The sequence below is a fragment of the Geotrypetes seraphini genome, chromosome 11 (assembly GCF_902459505.1).
Source record: "Geotrypetes seraphini chromosome 11, aGeoSer1.1, whole genome shotgun sequence".
Classification (NCBI taxonomy): domain Eukaryota; kingdom Metazoa; phylum Chordata; class Amphibia; order Gymnophiona; family Dermophiidae; genus Geotrypetes; species Geotrypetes seraphini.
Window position 1 is genome coordinate 66,076,651 of NC_047094.1, and position 16,782 is coordinate 66,093,432.

Here is a 16,782-nt window from a genome sequence, read left to right on the forward strand (position 1 = left end):
ATTCCCATGAGATTTGTTATAATCCAATAAGATATCTCTAGGATTATATAAAGCTCTTTTCTTTGCTTTTTTAATTATAGGCGGTGGATATTTTCTAGATATTAATCTTTGTTCCAATACTTTTGCTTCTTGAAGAAAGTTTTCTTTACTATTACATATTCTCCTATATCTTAAGAACTGAGCAAAAGGAATGCTGGTTTTCAAATGTACAGGATGCATACTATCAAATCTCAATAATGTATTTCTGTCTGTTGTTTTTCGAAACACCGATGTTGTTAATCGAGTTCCATCCCATTGCACTAATACATCCAAAAAATTGATTCTGTTTTTACTAAATGACATAGTAAATTTAATAAACTCATGACACTGATTCAAAGCTGAAGCAAATTCTTGGAGTTGTAGTTGAGTCCCTATCCAAACCACAAACACGTCATCTATAAAACGCCACCATTTTAACACATACTGAAATCCTGTTAATTTATAGATGAAAGTTTCTTCAAACCACGCCATATATAGATTAGCTATGGTAGGGGCAAAAGACGCACCCATAGCAATGCCCGAAAGTTGTTTAAAAAATTCCCCATTAAAGATGAAATAGTTATTTTTCAAAGCTATGGTACATAGTTCTTTCAGGAACTGTACAAAACCGTTCCCAGGATCATATTGAGTATTCCATAAATTGACTAGGACTTGAAGAGCTTCATCTTGAGGTATGCTGGTATATAATGCGCATACATCAAAAGTGACTAATATGCAATCTTGCAAAGTGTCAGGTTCGATGTCGTTTAATATTTTAAGAAACTGTGTGGTGTCTTGGATATATGATCTAATGTCTTTCAAATGACTATTCAATTTCATATCTATGTATTTACTTGTCTTCTCCAGCAATGAATCGCGAGCCGAAACTATCGGGCTTCCAGGGGGACATTGTATGTCTTTATGAATTTTGGGGAGAAGATAAAAAATAGGAATTTTAAAATGTTGAGGTGTCAAAAACATAAATTCCTTCTTTGTTATGAAGCCTTGTTTTAGAGCATCAGAACTTATTTGAGCGATTTTTTCAAAAATTTCTAATGAAGGATCACAATCCATTTTTAAATAAGTATCTCTTTTAGAGAGTTGGTTATTAGCTTCAGTTAGATATAACTCTAAACCCCATATCACTATTGCGCCCCCTTTATCGGCCTGTCTGATAATTATTGTAGGATCTTTTTTTAGGCATTGTAACGCTGTCCATTCTGCGGGGGTCAAGTTGTTATAATGTCTTCGATGTTTAACATTTTCATCGATTTGCTGCAAATCTTGAATCATCAAATTTTTAAAAGCTGTTATTATAGGATTTAGAGGACCAGGAGGGTTCCATTTAGATTTCGGACGAACACAGGATATATCAGGTTCTATATTAGGATGTTCATGAAAATAGGAACACAAATTTAGCCTACGTAGAAATTTTTCTAGATCTATGCGGGCTTGAAATGAATTATGAGGTGCTGTTGGAACAAAGGTCAGACCTTTAGATAAAATGGTTATTTCATCAGTTGTTAAATTACGATTTGATATATTAATCACTATTGATTCCTCTTCCTCTGGGGTCGAGTTCGTGTTCGGCCTCGATGTATCCCCCTGCCTCGAGCGCCTCTGCCTCCATGTGTTTGGCCTGTAACTTGCCTGTTTCGACCTTGATCCCCATCCAGATCTTCAGATGTAGAGGTTCCTTCATTACTTAAATTTTCAGATGAATCTCCTGATGTAGTGAATCTCACATTTTTAGTTTTATAATTTGTATTCATCCATCTATAAACATATCCAGATTGATAGTCTTTTTCATCTCTTTGATATTTTTTAAGTTTATTGGTTCTGATTTCCCTTCGTAATTTATCCATTTTATTATTTGAATCAATTAACTTATTATCAAAATCAGCGTTTTTACGTGCCTCTTCCAGTAATTCTTCATAGACTATTTTATTCTCATTGATCTTACATTGTAAAGTTTTAATCAATAGAAGCATTAGATCTAAAGAGCAACGGTTCAGAATCTGATTCCAGATTGTAATGAAATTATTATTATCTGTAAACATTTGTGGGGCTGTTCTCATTCTAAGGCCCCTCGGAATGATTTCATGTTTGCAGTATTCAACTAAACTCGCACTCTGCATCTCCATTTGAATTATTTGTTTCATAGTTTTATCAATATCTAGCCAAGCTAGATCTGTGTCATGTGTTTCTACATTTGTAGATAAGGCTGGTGGCCGAATTATAGAAAATTTATGGACGTTGAAATTCAAATCCTTTGAGTATCTTTGAACTTTGAATATTATCCTTCTAAAGAGACATTGAAGTGTGAAAGTAATTTATGATTGTACGGAGTTTTTTTTATAAACCCGTGATGAGGTGGGGAGCTTAGGGCACTTGTGTAGTCCCGGCGACCCACAATTGAGGTTTATTTTTCTCCGTTTATTTATGATTTTGTCAACTGTCCTGTACTTGTTATTTATTATTCTTTTGGTGTGAATGAATCCCTACTACAGCTTTTTATAGAATTGCATGTAGTACCAATTTTTCAGGTGCCCTGTGTAGAATGGGGCCCTAAATATACAACTATTCCATTCTGGGGACTTTGCCTAGTTTTTCATGCCACATTAGCCACTAGAGTGGGCCCACTTGTGTCTGATGAGTGGCCCAGTACCCCTCCCCTCCCCTCCTTCCAAAGCATTTCCCACAATCTATCAACTGTGTTTCTTTTAAAGAGCCACTCCTGTAGTAACGTATTAGAGGATATGGGGGAGGAGCTGCCAGTGGGAGTATTTATTTTTATTTATGTACCGTATTTATACAGGTATTAGTTTCCTTATCTGTCCCGGTGGCCTCACATCTAACGAATGTCCCTGGGGCAAAGGAGTGTTAAGTGACTTGCCTAAGGTTACGAGGAGCAGCGCAAGACTTGAACCTGCGAGTTGCCACCTTAGGGTGCTGAGATTGCATATGTAAAGTAGGGTGCAAATGCATGAGTTTACACTAGGAGACGCTGCGTAGGCTCGTCATGCCCTTCTCGCCACACGCAAAGTCTATAGTAAAGTGAGGCTCGACTAGACACAAGACGGGAATTCTCAGCACACGTCTTACGTCCTTCCTTCACTCCAGACAGTCCCGGCCGACATCAACGAGATCGAAGTTGGCCCGAGGTATCAATGTCTCCAAGCGTTGTGCGTGGCAAAAACAGACATTCAATTGTCCCCTCCCCACCCAGCACCTCTGCCTCTGTCAACCTTCTCCCATTTCCGATCTCTCTCCCTTATTCTTGTTCCTTCCCTTTTCTCTCTTTTTGAGGTCGACGTCCACAGCAGCGATTCTTCTACAAAGCTAAAGCTTTCTGCCGCGCCCTAACCCCTCCCCCCTGACCATTTCACTCCCCCCCCTCCCACCCGGTGCCTCACTGAAACAGGAAGTTGCGTCCGACGGGGGGCGGGATTCGATCATAGAAGGAAAGCTTTGGGGCTGCCACAGGTTGGTCCTCCTGTTGCCGGCGACTTCGGACTCAAGCTTGAAGATAGTGGCAGGTGAGAGTTGGCTTAAGAACGAGAGAGATAAATCGGACCGTGGATGGGAGAGGGGAGAGACTTACAGGATTGAGGAGAGCAGAAGAACAGGATTGAGGAGAGTAGAAGAGTGAGAGAAAAGGTCAGACCCCGGGGAATGGGGTCCTGGGTCTTTGAATTCGCGTGCAGAGGGGTTGCTCGGTGTGTAGACGAGCCTAATATGTGTCTTAAGTGAGCGGATAAACACGTAATGATATAAATGGGGTACTTAAGGGCATTCGTGCGAAGCTGGAGGATCTGGAGAACAGGGTGGTCTTAAGGTGCTGTGGGGACAGGGCCTTCGAGAGATTTGTAAGGTATAGAAGGTGTTTGAGATGGAGCACAGAGTAGCTGTTTGCGTTGTAAATACAGCTGGTGATGGGGGCGGGGCCGTGGGGCGATAGCTGCTTAATCTAATTTTGTTCCTTTAGAAAAATCAGGGATAATGAATATCACTATGGAAGTCAGAAAGACAATTATATACAAAAAGTAAACTGACTCCTATTGAAAACCTGTCTAAAGAGAGTGATCTAATTCTGTAGCAGGACTTTACATAGTACTGTACACGAAGAGGAAAGTGACACTGCCTATAAGATTAAATACAGACGAATAAGATAAAGAGTTTGTGTTTGGGGAATGATTAAAACATGAATGTTACTCGGGGAAATAAGGGGTTAAGATTTAAAAGCTACCTCAAAACCGTGATATACTGACTTAGGAAGTCTATCGGATGTACACCAGAGCAAGGAATGAAATATGGAATTAGCAATATATTTTTTCTATGGATTTAAATGAATTACTCTAAGAACTGTGCCTTTATGAGTCAGCAGTCAACTTTAGCTTAAGCACTAATATAAACTGACATTTGCATAATTAAAATCAGGAAGGTGGGGGCACAAGGAGGTTTTTTTGAGTGGATGAGGTTGATTCCCTTTTCCAGTGTGCATGCAAGACTTATTCTGGCTTCAGATGGGGATCTGAGGCTTTTTCCTCCTATTGTAAATGCTAGTGTACCAGATTGATTTAACATTCTACAAAGTTCTGTGGTGAAATAATAATAAAAAAGGATATAGAAACTTCTAAAAAAAATTTCTTAATGAGGGGGGTGTATGTTATGATAAATCAATTGTATTGTAGCTTAAATAGTGGGGTTCCCCAGGTATCTGTGCTGGGACTGCTGCTTTTTAACATATTTCTCAATGATCTAGAGATGGGAATAACTAGTGAGATTATTAAATTTGCCGATGACCCAAAGTTGTTAAATTGCAAGAGGATTGTGAAAAATTGCAAGAGGACCCTGGGAGATTGGGCATCAAAATGGCTCATGACATTTAGGGATCCTTTTACGAAGGTGCGCTAGCATTTTTAACGCATGCACTGGATTAGTGCACGCTAGCCGAAAAACTACCATCTACTCAAGAGGTGGTAGCGGCTAGCGTGCGCTATTCCGCGCGTTAAGGCCCTAGCGTGCCTTTGTAAAAGGAGCCCTTAATGTGAGCAAGTGCAAAGTGATGCATGTGAGAAAGAGGAACCCAAACTATAACTAGGTGATTTAGGGTTCCATGTTAGGAGTAACTTCCCAGGAAAAAGATCCAGGTGTCATAATTGAGGATATGTTGAAACTCTCAGCTCAATATGCAACGGCAGCTAAGAAAGCAAATAGAATGTTAGGAATTATCAGGAAAGGAATGGAAAACAAAGATGAAAATGTTATAATGCCCTTGTATCGCTCTATGGTATGGCTACACCTCAAATACTGTTTGCAATTCTGGTCACCGAATCTCAAAAAAGATATAGCAGCATTAGAGAAGTATGACAAAATTGTTAAAAATGATGGGAGGACTTCCCAGTGAGGAAAGGCTAATGTGGCTAGGGCTCTTCAGCTTGGAGAAGAGATGGCTTAGGGGTAATATGATAAGAGGTCTATAAAATAATGAGTGGAGTGGAAGGGGCAGATGAGTCACTTGTTTACTGTTTCCAAAAATATTATATTATAAACCCATGTAACTAGTTTTTAAAGCCTAGAAATATTATAATTTCCTCATTTCTTGTTGAGGAACTTTGAGCTTCTCTCATTGAGTCAATAGAAATAATTGTCATTAGGGTCTAGAAATACCATTTTACTTAATAACATTTTGTCAGTGAGAGCTGAAAGCTCCTCAATAATGTGAACATGGGAAAAATTGATATTTACTAAATGATAAAAAAAAAGAATCCAGTGGCACTTTTGCAGAATATAAACACACATGACATGCCAAGTGGTACCATTAAAGATGTTTATAAATCTTAGAGTTTTACTGAAAACATCACCTAGGTTGACAGTTCCCAGGTAATTTCTCCTAAAACAAGGAAGTGCCAAGGCTTGAAGCTTTTACAACCAGTATGATTCCCTTATCCATACTACTTTATTATTTGTGAATATTAAGGAGATCATTCTGTAAAGTGTGTGCTAACATTTGCATGCCAGATACATAAATGTTTAGAAAGTGCTGTGTTGTATAGTTGGTGTTGTATAACAGGGATGGGCAACTCCAGTCCTCGAGGGCCAGAATCCAGTCAGGTTTTCAGGATTTCCCCAATGAATATACATGAGATCTATTTGCATGCACTGCTTTCAATGCATATTCATTGGGGAAATCCTGAAAACCCGATTGGATTCCGGCGCTCGAGGACCAGAGCTGCCCACCCCTGTTCTATAATCTGTGGCCCAAAAAATGGCAAACCGCTAGAAGACCAGAATGAAAAGTAAACCATATAACTTTTAATTATCACAATGGTACTGTGAGAACAAAATTTGTTTTAGTGAAATAACAGAAAACATAGAAAAATGACGGCAGAAAAGGGCCATAGCCCATCTAGTCTGCCCACACTAAAGATCCCTTTCCTTAAATTTATTCTCCCAGATATCCTATATCTCATCGAGTCTACCTATTCCGATGACTCTCCCCCCACTATTACCCTCTTAGAGATCCCACAGGCGCATCCCATTTATTCTTAAAATCTGGCACACTGCTGGCCTTGACAACCTGCACAGGAAGTCTATTCCAATGATCAACCACTCTTTCGGTGAAGAAATACTTCCTGAAGTCGCCATGAAATTTCCCGCCCCTGATTTTTAGCGGATGCCCCCTTGTGGCCGAGGGTCCTTTAAGAAAGAAAATATTTACGAAAGAAATTGTACCACTTTAATCACATATAGATACTGTAGAACTTGATGTTATCCCAGGACAAGCAGGCAGGTATTCTCACTAGTGGGTGATGTCATCCGACAGAGCCCCGATACGGACATCTTGAAAGCATGTCTTGCTTGAAGAAACTTAGAAGTTTCGAGATGCCCGCACCGCGCATGCGCCAGTGCCTTCCCGCCCAATGTACCGGGCGTGTCTCCTCAGTTCTTTTCTTTCCGCGGAGCTGAGAAGTTATCTTCAATCTGCGCTGACTGAATTTCAGTTTTTCTTTGCCTTCTTAACCCGCGTTTTGGTTTATTTCTTTGAATTCACTTTACTTTACTTTATTTGAAAAAAAAAAAGAAGTTCAAAATTATTTCTTCCGGCGGTTCGGCCGGCCCGGCTTCGTGGCTGCGGCCTACCTCTTTCGACATTGCAGCGTCGATTTTCCGGCCTATGTCACGGCCAATCACCGGTTTTAAAAAGTGCAGCAAGTGCCAACGTGCGATTTCGTTGACGGACCCGCATCGACGCTGCCTCCAGTGTCTTGGTCCGGACCACGTTCCGAAATCGTGCAGGCCTTGTTCCACGCTCACTGCGCGCTCGTTCAAGCGGCGTTGCTTACTTTGGGAGTCGATGTTCAAGATGGAGACTGCCAAGGATCTGTCTGCTTCTACATCTGCTGAGGTTTCGCCGGTCCGCTCGAAACCTGCATCGACGACTTCCGCATCCAGCATCGTGAAGCCGGCATCGTTTACACCGGCTGCGGCTTCCAGTTCCGCTGCGGCGCCTGCCTCTGTCTCTTCGGTTCAGGTACCGCCTTCCACTGTCCCTCCCGTGGTCATCAAGGTGCCCAAAGCTACTAAGCAGAAGCACTTGGCCGCGAAGGAGCGCGAAGACCGTGCTGGAGGACCCCCTTTCGGTGCGGATCCCTCCATATCGGCTTCGCTTCGATCCCTGCTGGAAGCTCAGTTTGTCGAGCTTATGCAAACAATGGGACCCCGGCTTATCGCCAACATTCAGGGTGAAGTCCGAGCACCGGTCCCTGAGGGCGGCCGCCCCCCTCCCCCTCCCCCTCGCCGTTCGATCTCGCTGCTCGACGAGGGGGATCGGCGGAGGGCGGCGGATGCCTCCAGGAGGGCTTCCCTTCCTGATATGCCACCTTTAGAGCCCATTACTCCTCCACGGCAACAGGGCGCTGGGACGGTCCCTGATATTCGGAGTCCTGGGCATACTGCATCGCAGGAAGAGTTCTTCCGCACTCCATACCAGACTTGGGTGGCGCTGCGTGAGTCCGCGTCCTTGCCACCTCTGCGATCCACCGCTTCGAGCCCCATCCATTCCTTAGAGGCTTCAGGGGATCGTGCGATGCACAGAAGTTCTCGCTCCCCATCCCGGCACCGGGAGGGGCATCGTTCTCGTCACTCATCTCGACACTCCTCACGTCATTCGGAAGTGTCTCCACAGAAAAAGATGCAACGTTTGGGATACTCATCGTCCGATGTTTCCCAACCGGAGGGACCAGAGTATGAGGAACCATCTACCTCTTATTCTCCATGCCGGTCTCAGCTCTCCCTAGACCCGGAGGCTTCCACTTCGTCTAGTCCGTCTCGGCGGCCGGCCTTGGCGGACCAATTGTCTTTCTCATCTTTTCTCCGACAGATGGCGGATGACTTAGATGTGACTTTGGATACTGGATCTAAATATTCTAAAGAGTATTTGGATACGATGCATTTGCCTCACCCTCCGGCGGAGACTCTTCGGCTTCCGTTGCATAAATTGCTGGACCAGACTTTCATGCGCTGTTTTGAGACACCGTATTCTATCCCTGCGGTTCACAGTAAGCTGGATGCTCGATACCGCATCGTTCACCACAAGGGGTTTGAGGGAGCTCAACTTTCTCATCAGTCTCTTCTGGTCGAGTCTTCTCTCAAGCGTTCTCACCCTTCCCAGGTCTACGCTTCTGTGCCTCCGGGCAGGGAGGGGAGAACGATGGACAAGTTTGGTAGACGAGTTTACCAAAATTCGATGATGGCGACTCGAGTGCTCAATTACAATTTTTTCTTCTCTTCCTATTTGGATTTCTTCTTGCCGGTCCTCCGCAAGTTCGTCCCTTTCATCGATGCTGAAGCTCGTTTCCAGTTTGAGGAGGTGGTGGCAACCTTGTCCCAGTTGCGCCTGCAGCTGATGCAATCCTCCTACGATGCCTTCGAGCTCTCGGCACGTGCTGCGGCCTGCTCAGTCGCCATGCGTCGCCTGGCCTGGCTTCGCACTATTGATATGGATCCGAACCTCCAAGACAGATTGGCTAATGTGCCTTGTGCGGGAGCGGATCTGTTCGATGAGTCTATCGAGACTGTCACTAAAAAGCTTTCGGACCACGAGAAGTCTTTTCAATCCATTCTGCGTCCTAAGCCTAAGCCTCAACAGTCTCGTCCATCTAGACCGCCTCAAATCTACCAGAGGCGTTATCAACCCAGACAGGCTCCCCTAGCGAGACAGCCTGCGAAGAGGCAGCCTCCACAGAAGTCTCAGCAGAAGCCTCAGATGCCGGCTGCACCCAAGGCCACTCAGCCCTTTTGACTCTCTTCCAGGGAGCATAACCGACGTTCTGTCTTCCCTTGTTTTTCCCATCGGGGGTCGACTCCACCATTTTTATCATCAATGGGAGTCGATCACCTCGGACCTTTGGGTCCTTACCATCGTAAGAGAGGGATACTCTCTTCATTTCCAACGGGTCCCCCCGGACCACCCGCCAAGAGAGTATCCTTCCAACTCGATGCAGACCGCTCTTCTTCTACAGGAGGCGCAGGCTCTGCTTCGGCTTCGAGCCGTAGAGCCGGTGCCAGTAGATCAGCAAAACCGGGGGTTCTACTCCCGGTATTTCTTGGTTCCGAAGAAGACGGGCGATCTGCGTCCCATTTTGGACCTTCGGGTCCTCAACAAGTTTTTGGTCAAGGAGCGGTTCCGCATGCTGACCCTTGCCTCTCTCTACCCCCTACTCGAGCAGAACGATTGGTTATGCTCTCTGGATCTCAAGGAGGCCTAAACTCACATCCCGATACATCCGGCCTCCCGCAAGTTTCTCAGATTTCGGGTGGGACATCTACATCTGCAGTATCGAGTGCTTCCATTCGGCCTTTCCTCGTCTCCCAGAGTCTTCACAAAGTGTCTGGTGGTGGTGGCCGCTGCACTCCGGAACATGGGTCTCCAGGTCTTTCCATACCTCGATGACTGGCTCATCAAGGCACCGTCGGCTCCAGAGGTCATTTCGGCGACCTTGACCACAATTTCTTTTCTGCAGAGTCTGGGCTTCGAGATCAACTTCCCCAAATCACATCTTCAGCCCACTCAGTCTCTCCCCTTTATCGGGGCTGTTCTGGATACCATTCAACTTCGAGCATTCCTTCCTCCTCAACGCATGAATGCTCTCCTTCTACTCTGCCAGTCGGTGTCTTCTCGCCCGTCCATTTCGGCGAGACATATGATGGTCCTCTTGGGCCACATGGCCTCTACAGTTCATGTGACACCTTTTGCCAGACTACATCTCAGAATTCCTCAATGGACCCTGGCATCTCAGTGGACTCAGGTGTCCGACCCGTTGTCCCGTCACATTGTCGTCACTCCTGCTCTACGGCAGTCTCTTCTCTGGTGGATGACCTCTTCGAATCTCTCCAGAGGTTTGCTGTTTCACTCTCTTCCCCATCAGAAAGTTCTCACGACCGATTCATCGAACTATGCCTGGGGGGCCCACCTGGATGGCCTACGAACTCAGGGGTTCTGGACCACTACGGAACGACGCCATCAAATCAATCTTCTGGAGCTCAGGGCCATCTTCAATGCTCTCCAAGCTTTTCAGCATCTGCTTCACGACATGGTGGTCCTTATTCGCACAGACAATCAGGTCGCCATGTATTATGTCAACAAACAAGGGGGCACGGGCTCGGCCCCTCTTTGTCAGGAAGCTCTTCGAGTCTGGGATTGGGCGGTTCGCCACAACACCTTCCTCAGAGCTGTCTACATTCAGGGGAAGGACAACGTCTTGGCAGACAAATTGAGTCGTCTTCTCCAACCTCACGAATGGACGCTCCATTCCAAACCCCTTCATCAGATCTTCGCTCAGTGGGGAACGCCTCAGATAGACCTCTTTGCAGCGCCCCACAACTTCAAACTGCCTCAGTTTTGCTCCAGGATCTACACTCCTCTCCGCCTCGAGGCAGACGCCTTTCTACTGGAGTGGGGGAATCGCTTCCTTTATGCGTTTCCTCCCTTTCCTCTCATCCAGAAGACTCTGGTCAAGTTAAGATCAGACCATGCCACCATGATCCTAATTGCTCCTCGGTGGCCCAGACAACCTTGGTTCTCCCTTCTACTTCAACTCAGCAGCAGGGAGCCAATACTTCTTCCAGTGTTTCCTTCACTGCTTACTCAACATCAAGGTTCACTGCTTCATCCCAGCCTGCAGTCTCTCCACCTGACAGCCTGGTTCCTTTCAACATGACCCCTCACCAGTTCTCTCAAGCTGTGAGGGAGGTCTTGGAGGCTTCCAGGAAGCCTGCTACTCGACAATGCTATTACCAAAAATGGACGAGATTCTCGACCTGGTGTATTTCCAATGCTACAGAGCCTCAGAAAGCTTCTCTATCGTCTGTATTGGACTATCTTCTACACCTGTCCCAGTCTGGTCTCAAGTCTACCTCTATACGAGTCCATCTGAGTGCTATTGCGGCTTTCCATCAGCCTCTAAAGGGGAAACCTTTGTCTGCTCATCCTGTGGTTTCCAAATTTATGAAAGGACTTTTTCATGTCAATCCTCCTATCAAACCTCCTCCTGTGGTTTGGGATCTCAATGTTGTCCTGTCTCATCTTATGAAGCCTCCGTTTGAACCTCTCAAAACGGCTCCTCTTAAGTATCTCACCTGGAAGGTGGTTTTCCTGGTGGCCCTCACGTCAGCCCGCCGAGTCAGTGAGCTTCAGGCCCTAGTGGCAGATCCACCCTTCACTGTATTCCATCATGACAAGGTGGTTCTCCATACTCATCTGAAATTCTTACCTAAAGTGGTCTCTGAATTTCACATCAATCAATCCATCGTGCTTCCAGTGTTTTTTCCAAAGCCTCATTCTCATCCTGGGGAATCTGCTTTGCACACTCTGGACTGTAAACGTGCTCTGGCTTTCTACTTGGATCGCACAAAGCCCCACAGGACTGCACCTCAACTTTTCGTCTCCTTTGATCCAAACAAGTTGGGACGACCTGTATCGAAGCGCACCATCTCTAACTGGATGGCGGCTTGTATCTCTTCCTGCTATGCCCAGGCTGGTCTATCCCTTCCCTGTAAGGTCACAGCCCACAAGGTCAGAGCAATGGCAGCCTCTGTAGCCTTCCTCAGATCGACACCGATTGAGGAGATTTGTAAGGCTGCCACTTGGTCCTCGGTTCATACATTCACCTCTCATTATTGTCTGGATACTTTCTCCAGACGGGATGGACAGTTTGGCCAAACTGTATTACAAAATTTGTTCTCTTAAGTTGCCAACTCTCCCACCATCCCATTGGGGTTAGCTTGGAGGTCACCCACTAGTGAGAATACCTGCCTGCTTGTCCTGGGATAAAGCAATGTTACTTACCGTAACAGTTGTTGTCCAGGGACAGCAGGCAGCTATTCTCACGTCCCACCCACCTCCCCTGGGTTGGCTTCTCAGGCTAGCTACCTGAACTGAGGAGACACGCCCGGTACATCGGGCGGGAAGGCACTGGCGCATGCGCGGTGCGGGCATCTCGAAACTTCTAAGTTTCTTCAAGCAAGACATGCTTTCAAGATGTCCGTATCGGGGCTCTGTCGGATGACATCACCCACTAGTGAGAATAGCTGTCTGCTGTCCCTGGACAACAACTGTTACGGTAAGTAACATTGCTTTTCAAATGAAGCTAAATGTAGAACTTGATGTTTCAAATGAAGCTAAATGCAAATAATTCTCACATATATAACAATTCATCAAACTAATAAAACTGTACAAATAAATACAAGAGTTAAAATACTTAGTCAAAATAGGCCACTATTGAGATGGCTTGGGGAAATCTACCTGCTTATTCTTAAGATAAGCAGAATAAAATCTGTTTTATTACTTGGGATCTAGCTAGGTGCTTGGAACCTGTGTTGAGTGACTGTTGGAAACAGGATACTGGGCTTGATGACTCTTTGGTCTGTCCTAGTATGGCAATTCTTATGTTAAATGATAAAACATTCATCTATCTTTGTTTTGTTTTCTCAGTGCTATTGCTCCTCACAAGACCTGGGTAGGGCAAAACTTGTCCATATTAGGCACATATTTTTAACTCCTCAGGTGTTGTGATAAGTAGTTCTTTGGATTACTTTTCATCCTGCTCTGCTCTTCTGTCAGTTTGGCATTTGTGGATCGGTTGCTGCCTTCTAGGCTTTGGGGGCTGACAATGGCAAAAGACAGACCATAATCAACTATGTATATTTTATATCGTATTCATTTTATATTATGAATGTGGGTGCTTTGTATCTCATTGGGGAATGAGAAGATATCATACAGTTGAAATTTTATGAAGTGAAATGCTAGCAGTTTTGTTGATTTTAATCATATCTTGATAATGAATGTTGCTGTGCTATGGCCATAATAAAGAAAAATGGGGAGACCCAATGATCCACCGATGAAAACAAAAACTGTGGATACAGATGTTCTGGAGATAATTTATTAAACACTGACATATAAAACCATGAAAATTCAATTTAAAAAGTACAATGATAAAAAATACTGTGATAAAAATCTAACCGGACCCTACGCGGTCCATGTTTTGGCGAACACGCCTTCCTCAGGGTTCCAATGGTTTTCAACCTCACATATAAAGAATTGGACCGAAAACAGTCTATTGTCTTTAAACATGTGAGCAAAGAACACCGCAGACAAGCTGAATTAGCAAAAAAAAAAAAAAAAAAAATGCTAAGAACGTAGGGTCCGGTTGGAATTTTATCACAGTATTTTTATCATTGTACTTTTTAAATTTAATTTTCATGGTTTTATGTCAGTGTTTAATAAACTATGGCCATAATAAAGCCACGCTGGCATGTTGTGGAAACTATGCAAAGCAATTTAAATAGCCTGGAGAGGCTCCTGGATGTCTAAATTTTGTCATTGGTGAATATTCACAGTTTAGATTCTGAGTTGAAACCTGCTAGCTTGAGGTGGAGCTGGTACTAATGGAGTTAAGTGTCAATATTCAACCAATAACTGCATAAATTGGGCTGTATAAAAAGCAGTCCTATCTTTTGCAGTTAGTCTGATGCAGTTAAGGGCTAAATATCGCACTTAACTGAATAAGGTTTATCAGCCAACATATAACTGGATATGGTCCGGCTTTGAATAGCCGGGAATTCACCCAGTGGTGGACAAAAAATACTGACTTCCACCAGCAGTTATTGGCCTGTATAAAAATGTGCATATCTTAGTGCATATTGGTAAGATAACTGGAAGGGAGGAAGATGCCCGGGGAGGGGAGAGAGGAACAGATGCCGAAGGGAACTGGGGAGGAGAGAGAGGGGAGACTATGTCAGAGGGAAGTGGAGAGAGAGGGAGGAGCAGATGCTGCATGGAAGTGGAGAGAGAGGGAGGAGCAGATGCTGGATGAAAGTGGGGAGGGGAGAGAACGGGAACAGACGCTGAAGGGAAGTGAGGAGGCGAGCACATGATGGAAGGAGGGGATAAAGAAAAAAGGGCACATGCTGGATTTGGGAAGAGGATAGAGTTAGTGAGATACTGGAAGGAGTGAGAGAAAGAGGTAGCAAGCTTGTAGGTAGATACAATGAAAGGGAAATTGAGGACTGGAAAGTAAGAAAGTAAACAAGAGGTAGAAAACAAATTGAGAAGGAAGAGCATAAAAGGAAGGGAAAGGGGGAAGAGAGAGAAATGCCAGATCATTGGGGGAGGGGGAGGAGACAGATATTAGATCTGAAGGGAGGAAAGAGATGCTAAAAAAACACCTGGGGGAGGGAGTGAGTGATGGAAGGGAAGAAGCTAGAGATGCCAGACTATGGGGGGGGAACAGAGGGAAGAAAATGGGGGTGGGGGCAGGGAAAGATTAGAAAGGAGAGGCAGACAGTTTCTAGTAGAGGCATAGAAATAGAGCAGATGCCATATGGAAGAGGCAGAGAGAAAGCAGATCGTGGATGGAAGGAAGAGGATGAGGAAAGCAGAAACTAGACAATAAGGTTGAAAAAATAATTATATTATATTTTCTTTTTGCTTTAGGATAAAGTAGTATTGTAGCTGTGTTAATAAACATTTGTAAACAAAGCCCTGCCAGCTGAATCTCTTCCTCTAGTTTGGCAGCCTGAACTCTAATTTATAAAATGACAATTGTACAGAATATTGTTTCTTTTTATACTTTAATAAAATAAGTTCAGTATAAAACGATTTGAGGCTTGTGCGGATAGGTTCATATGGTTTGCGGGGACGGAGACCAAGCTCAAAGGGACTGGGCGGGGATGGGGACCAAGCTCATGGGGATGGGGCGGAGACGGGGACAAACTTTTTCCCCGTGTCATTCTCAAGGGCAGGACTTAGCTAGAAAGAAGGGTAAAATGCCTTATTGGGGAGTTAATCAGTGATGTCCTTATGGAAAGAGAGGTCTCTGAAGGAGAAAGATCAGAGGTAAAACACTTCCCTAGTCTTGGGTTGCTACAGAACCCTGGGAAGACTTGGAATTGTAAGTAGGATTGTCCAAGTGAGATAATTGAGAGCTGGCCTAAGGTAAACCAGTATTTTGGGATGAATAAATTATTGGAGTGTGGCAAAGGTTGACCATAGCCATAGACTGGCATTAATAAGTATATGAAAACATGAGAATTAGTCTGCTAGAAAAACTGCTATCATTTGAAGTGAGAGTTATGTTGAAATCCCTGAGTCTGTGAAGAAACAGAATCGGGAACTGTGAGAAATAAAGCTTTTGTTGTATTTTTCAACCGTATCTGCCTGGCTGTTTGTGTGAATGAACAGAAATCCTGGAAGGCATACAGTCCTCTTTGCACATATTGCACACTCTTTTACAAAGAGTGCACACTCTTGATATTTTGCTCCTGAATGGGGGAGGGGAGAGAGGAGCACAGAAAAAGACAGTCTGCCTATTTATGCCTGCCTGGCTCCTCTCCTAACTATTTATCTAGTCATGCACAGAAGGACTAACATCAGCTGCTTGTTTTGCAGAAGGACTTGCTTACTACACAAACTCTAGCTGAGATCAGTGGCATGTGCCTTTTTTTTAAACTCTACATGCAGTTTTTCCTTACGTTAGTCACCCTATCTTCTATCTAAACTCTTCTTTGTCTTAGCTGTCTTTGGCCCTTATTTTGTAAGTTCTATTCATATTTTGGATGTCTGAAAACAGGCATTTGGACATCCATGTTGCATGGACATCCAAATTCCAATCTTACAAAGCCAGGATATGGGCATCTAAAACTTCAGTATGCCCATATGGCATGGGGGCATAATCTGAGCATGTTTTGGGTGGGACTAGGTAGGTGTCAAAACATGGATCTCCAATTCCAGTTTCAGAAGTAGAAGGGACATGTAAAAAAAAAAATAGGACATCCATATTTAGACGTGGTACTTGGCACATCCAGGTTTTCAGAACTAAGTTCCCTTACTCCCTCCAGTAGAGGTCTACTCAATTGGAAGTCACGGAAGGTATTTTTCTGTCCCTGGAAGGCTTGCAATTAAAAAGAAAAGGAAAATTATAAAGAACTGCAGTAGGATTTGAACAACCTCCTTTGATTCTCTTCCCTAGTTCTCAGCTGGCTGTTTTTATAACATGGCTGTTCCTTTGCTGCGACAATGACATTCATGTCACTTGTTTTGCCACATTCATAGTGTGGGCATTTCTGTTTGTAAAACAGATGTTCTTGCTGAATGTAGCTAGCACTTGGGGTGACGGGATAATCGCGCGCGAGACACCAGCGTGCCGACAATCCAGCGCTGACAATTCAGCACAAGACAGAAGCGCGCCGCCGAAAATCTTA

General features: G+C 44.4%; 1 protein-coding gene across 4 annotated transcripts in view; it reads left to right on the top strand.

Annotated features, from left to right (window-relative positions):
• The first annotated feature begins 2,879 nt into the window (after positions 1-2,879).
• Positions 2,880-16,782, top strand: part of FAM234A (family with sequence similarity 234 member A) — a 100,859-nt gene continuing 86,956 nt past the window's right edge. Inside the window, exon 1 of one of the 4 annotated variants that reach the window (XM_033914740.1) lies at positions 2,880-3,182. The gene's annotated coding sequence lies outside the window, so the exon portion shown is untranslated. Of the gene's footprint in view, positions 3,204-3,286; positions 3,558-16,782 lie in introns of those variants that run through there. The other 3 variants (XM_033914739.1, XM_033914741.1, XM_033914738.1) reach the window with 3 other exon arrangements.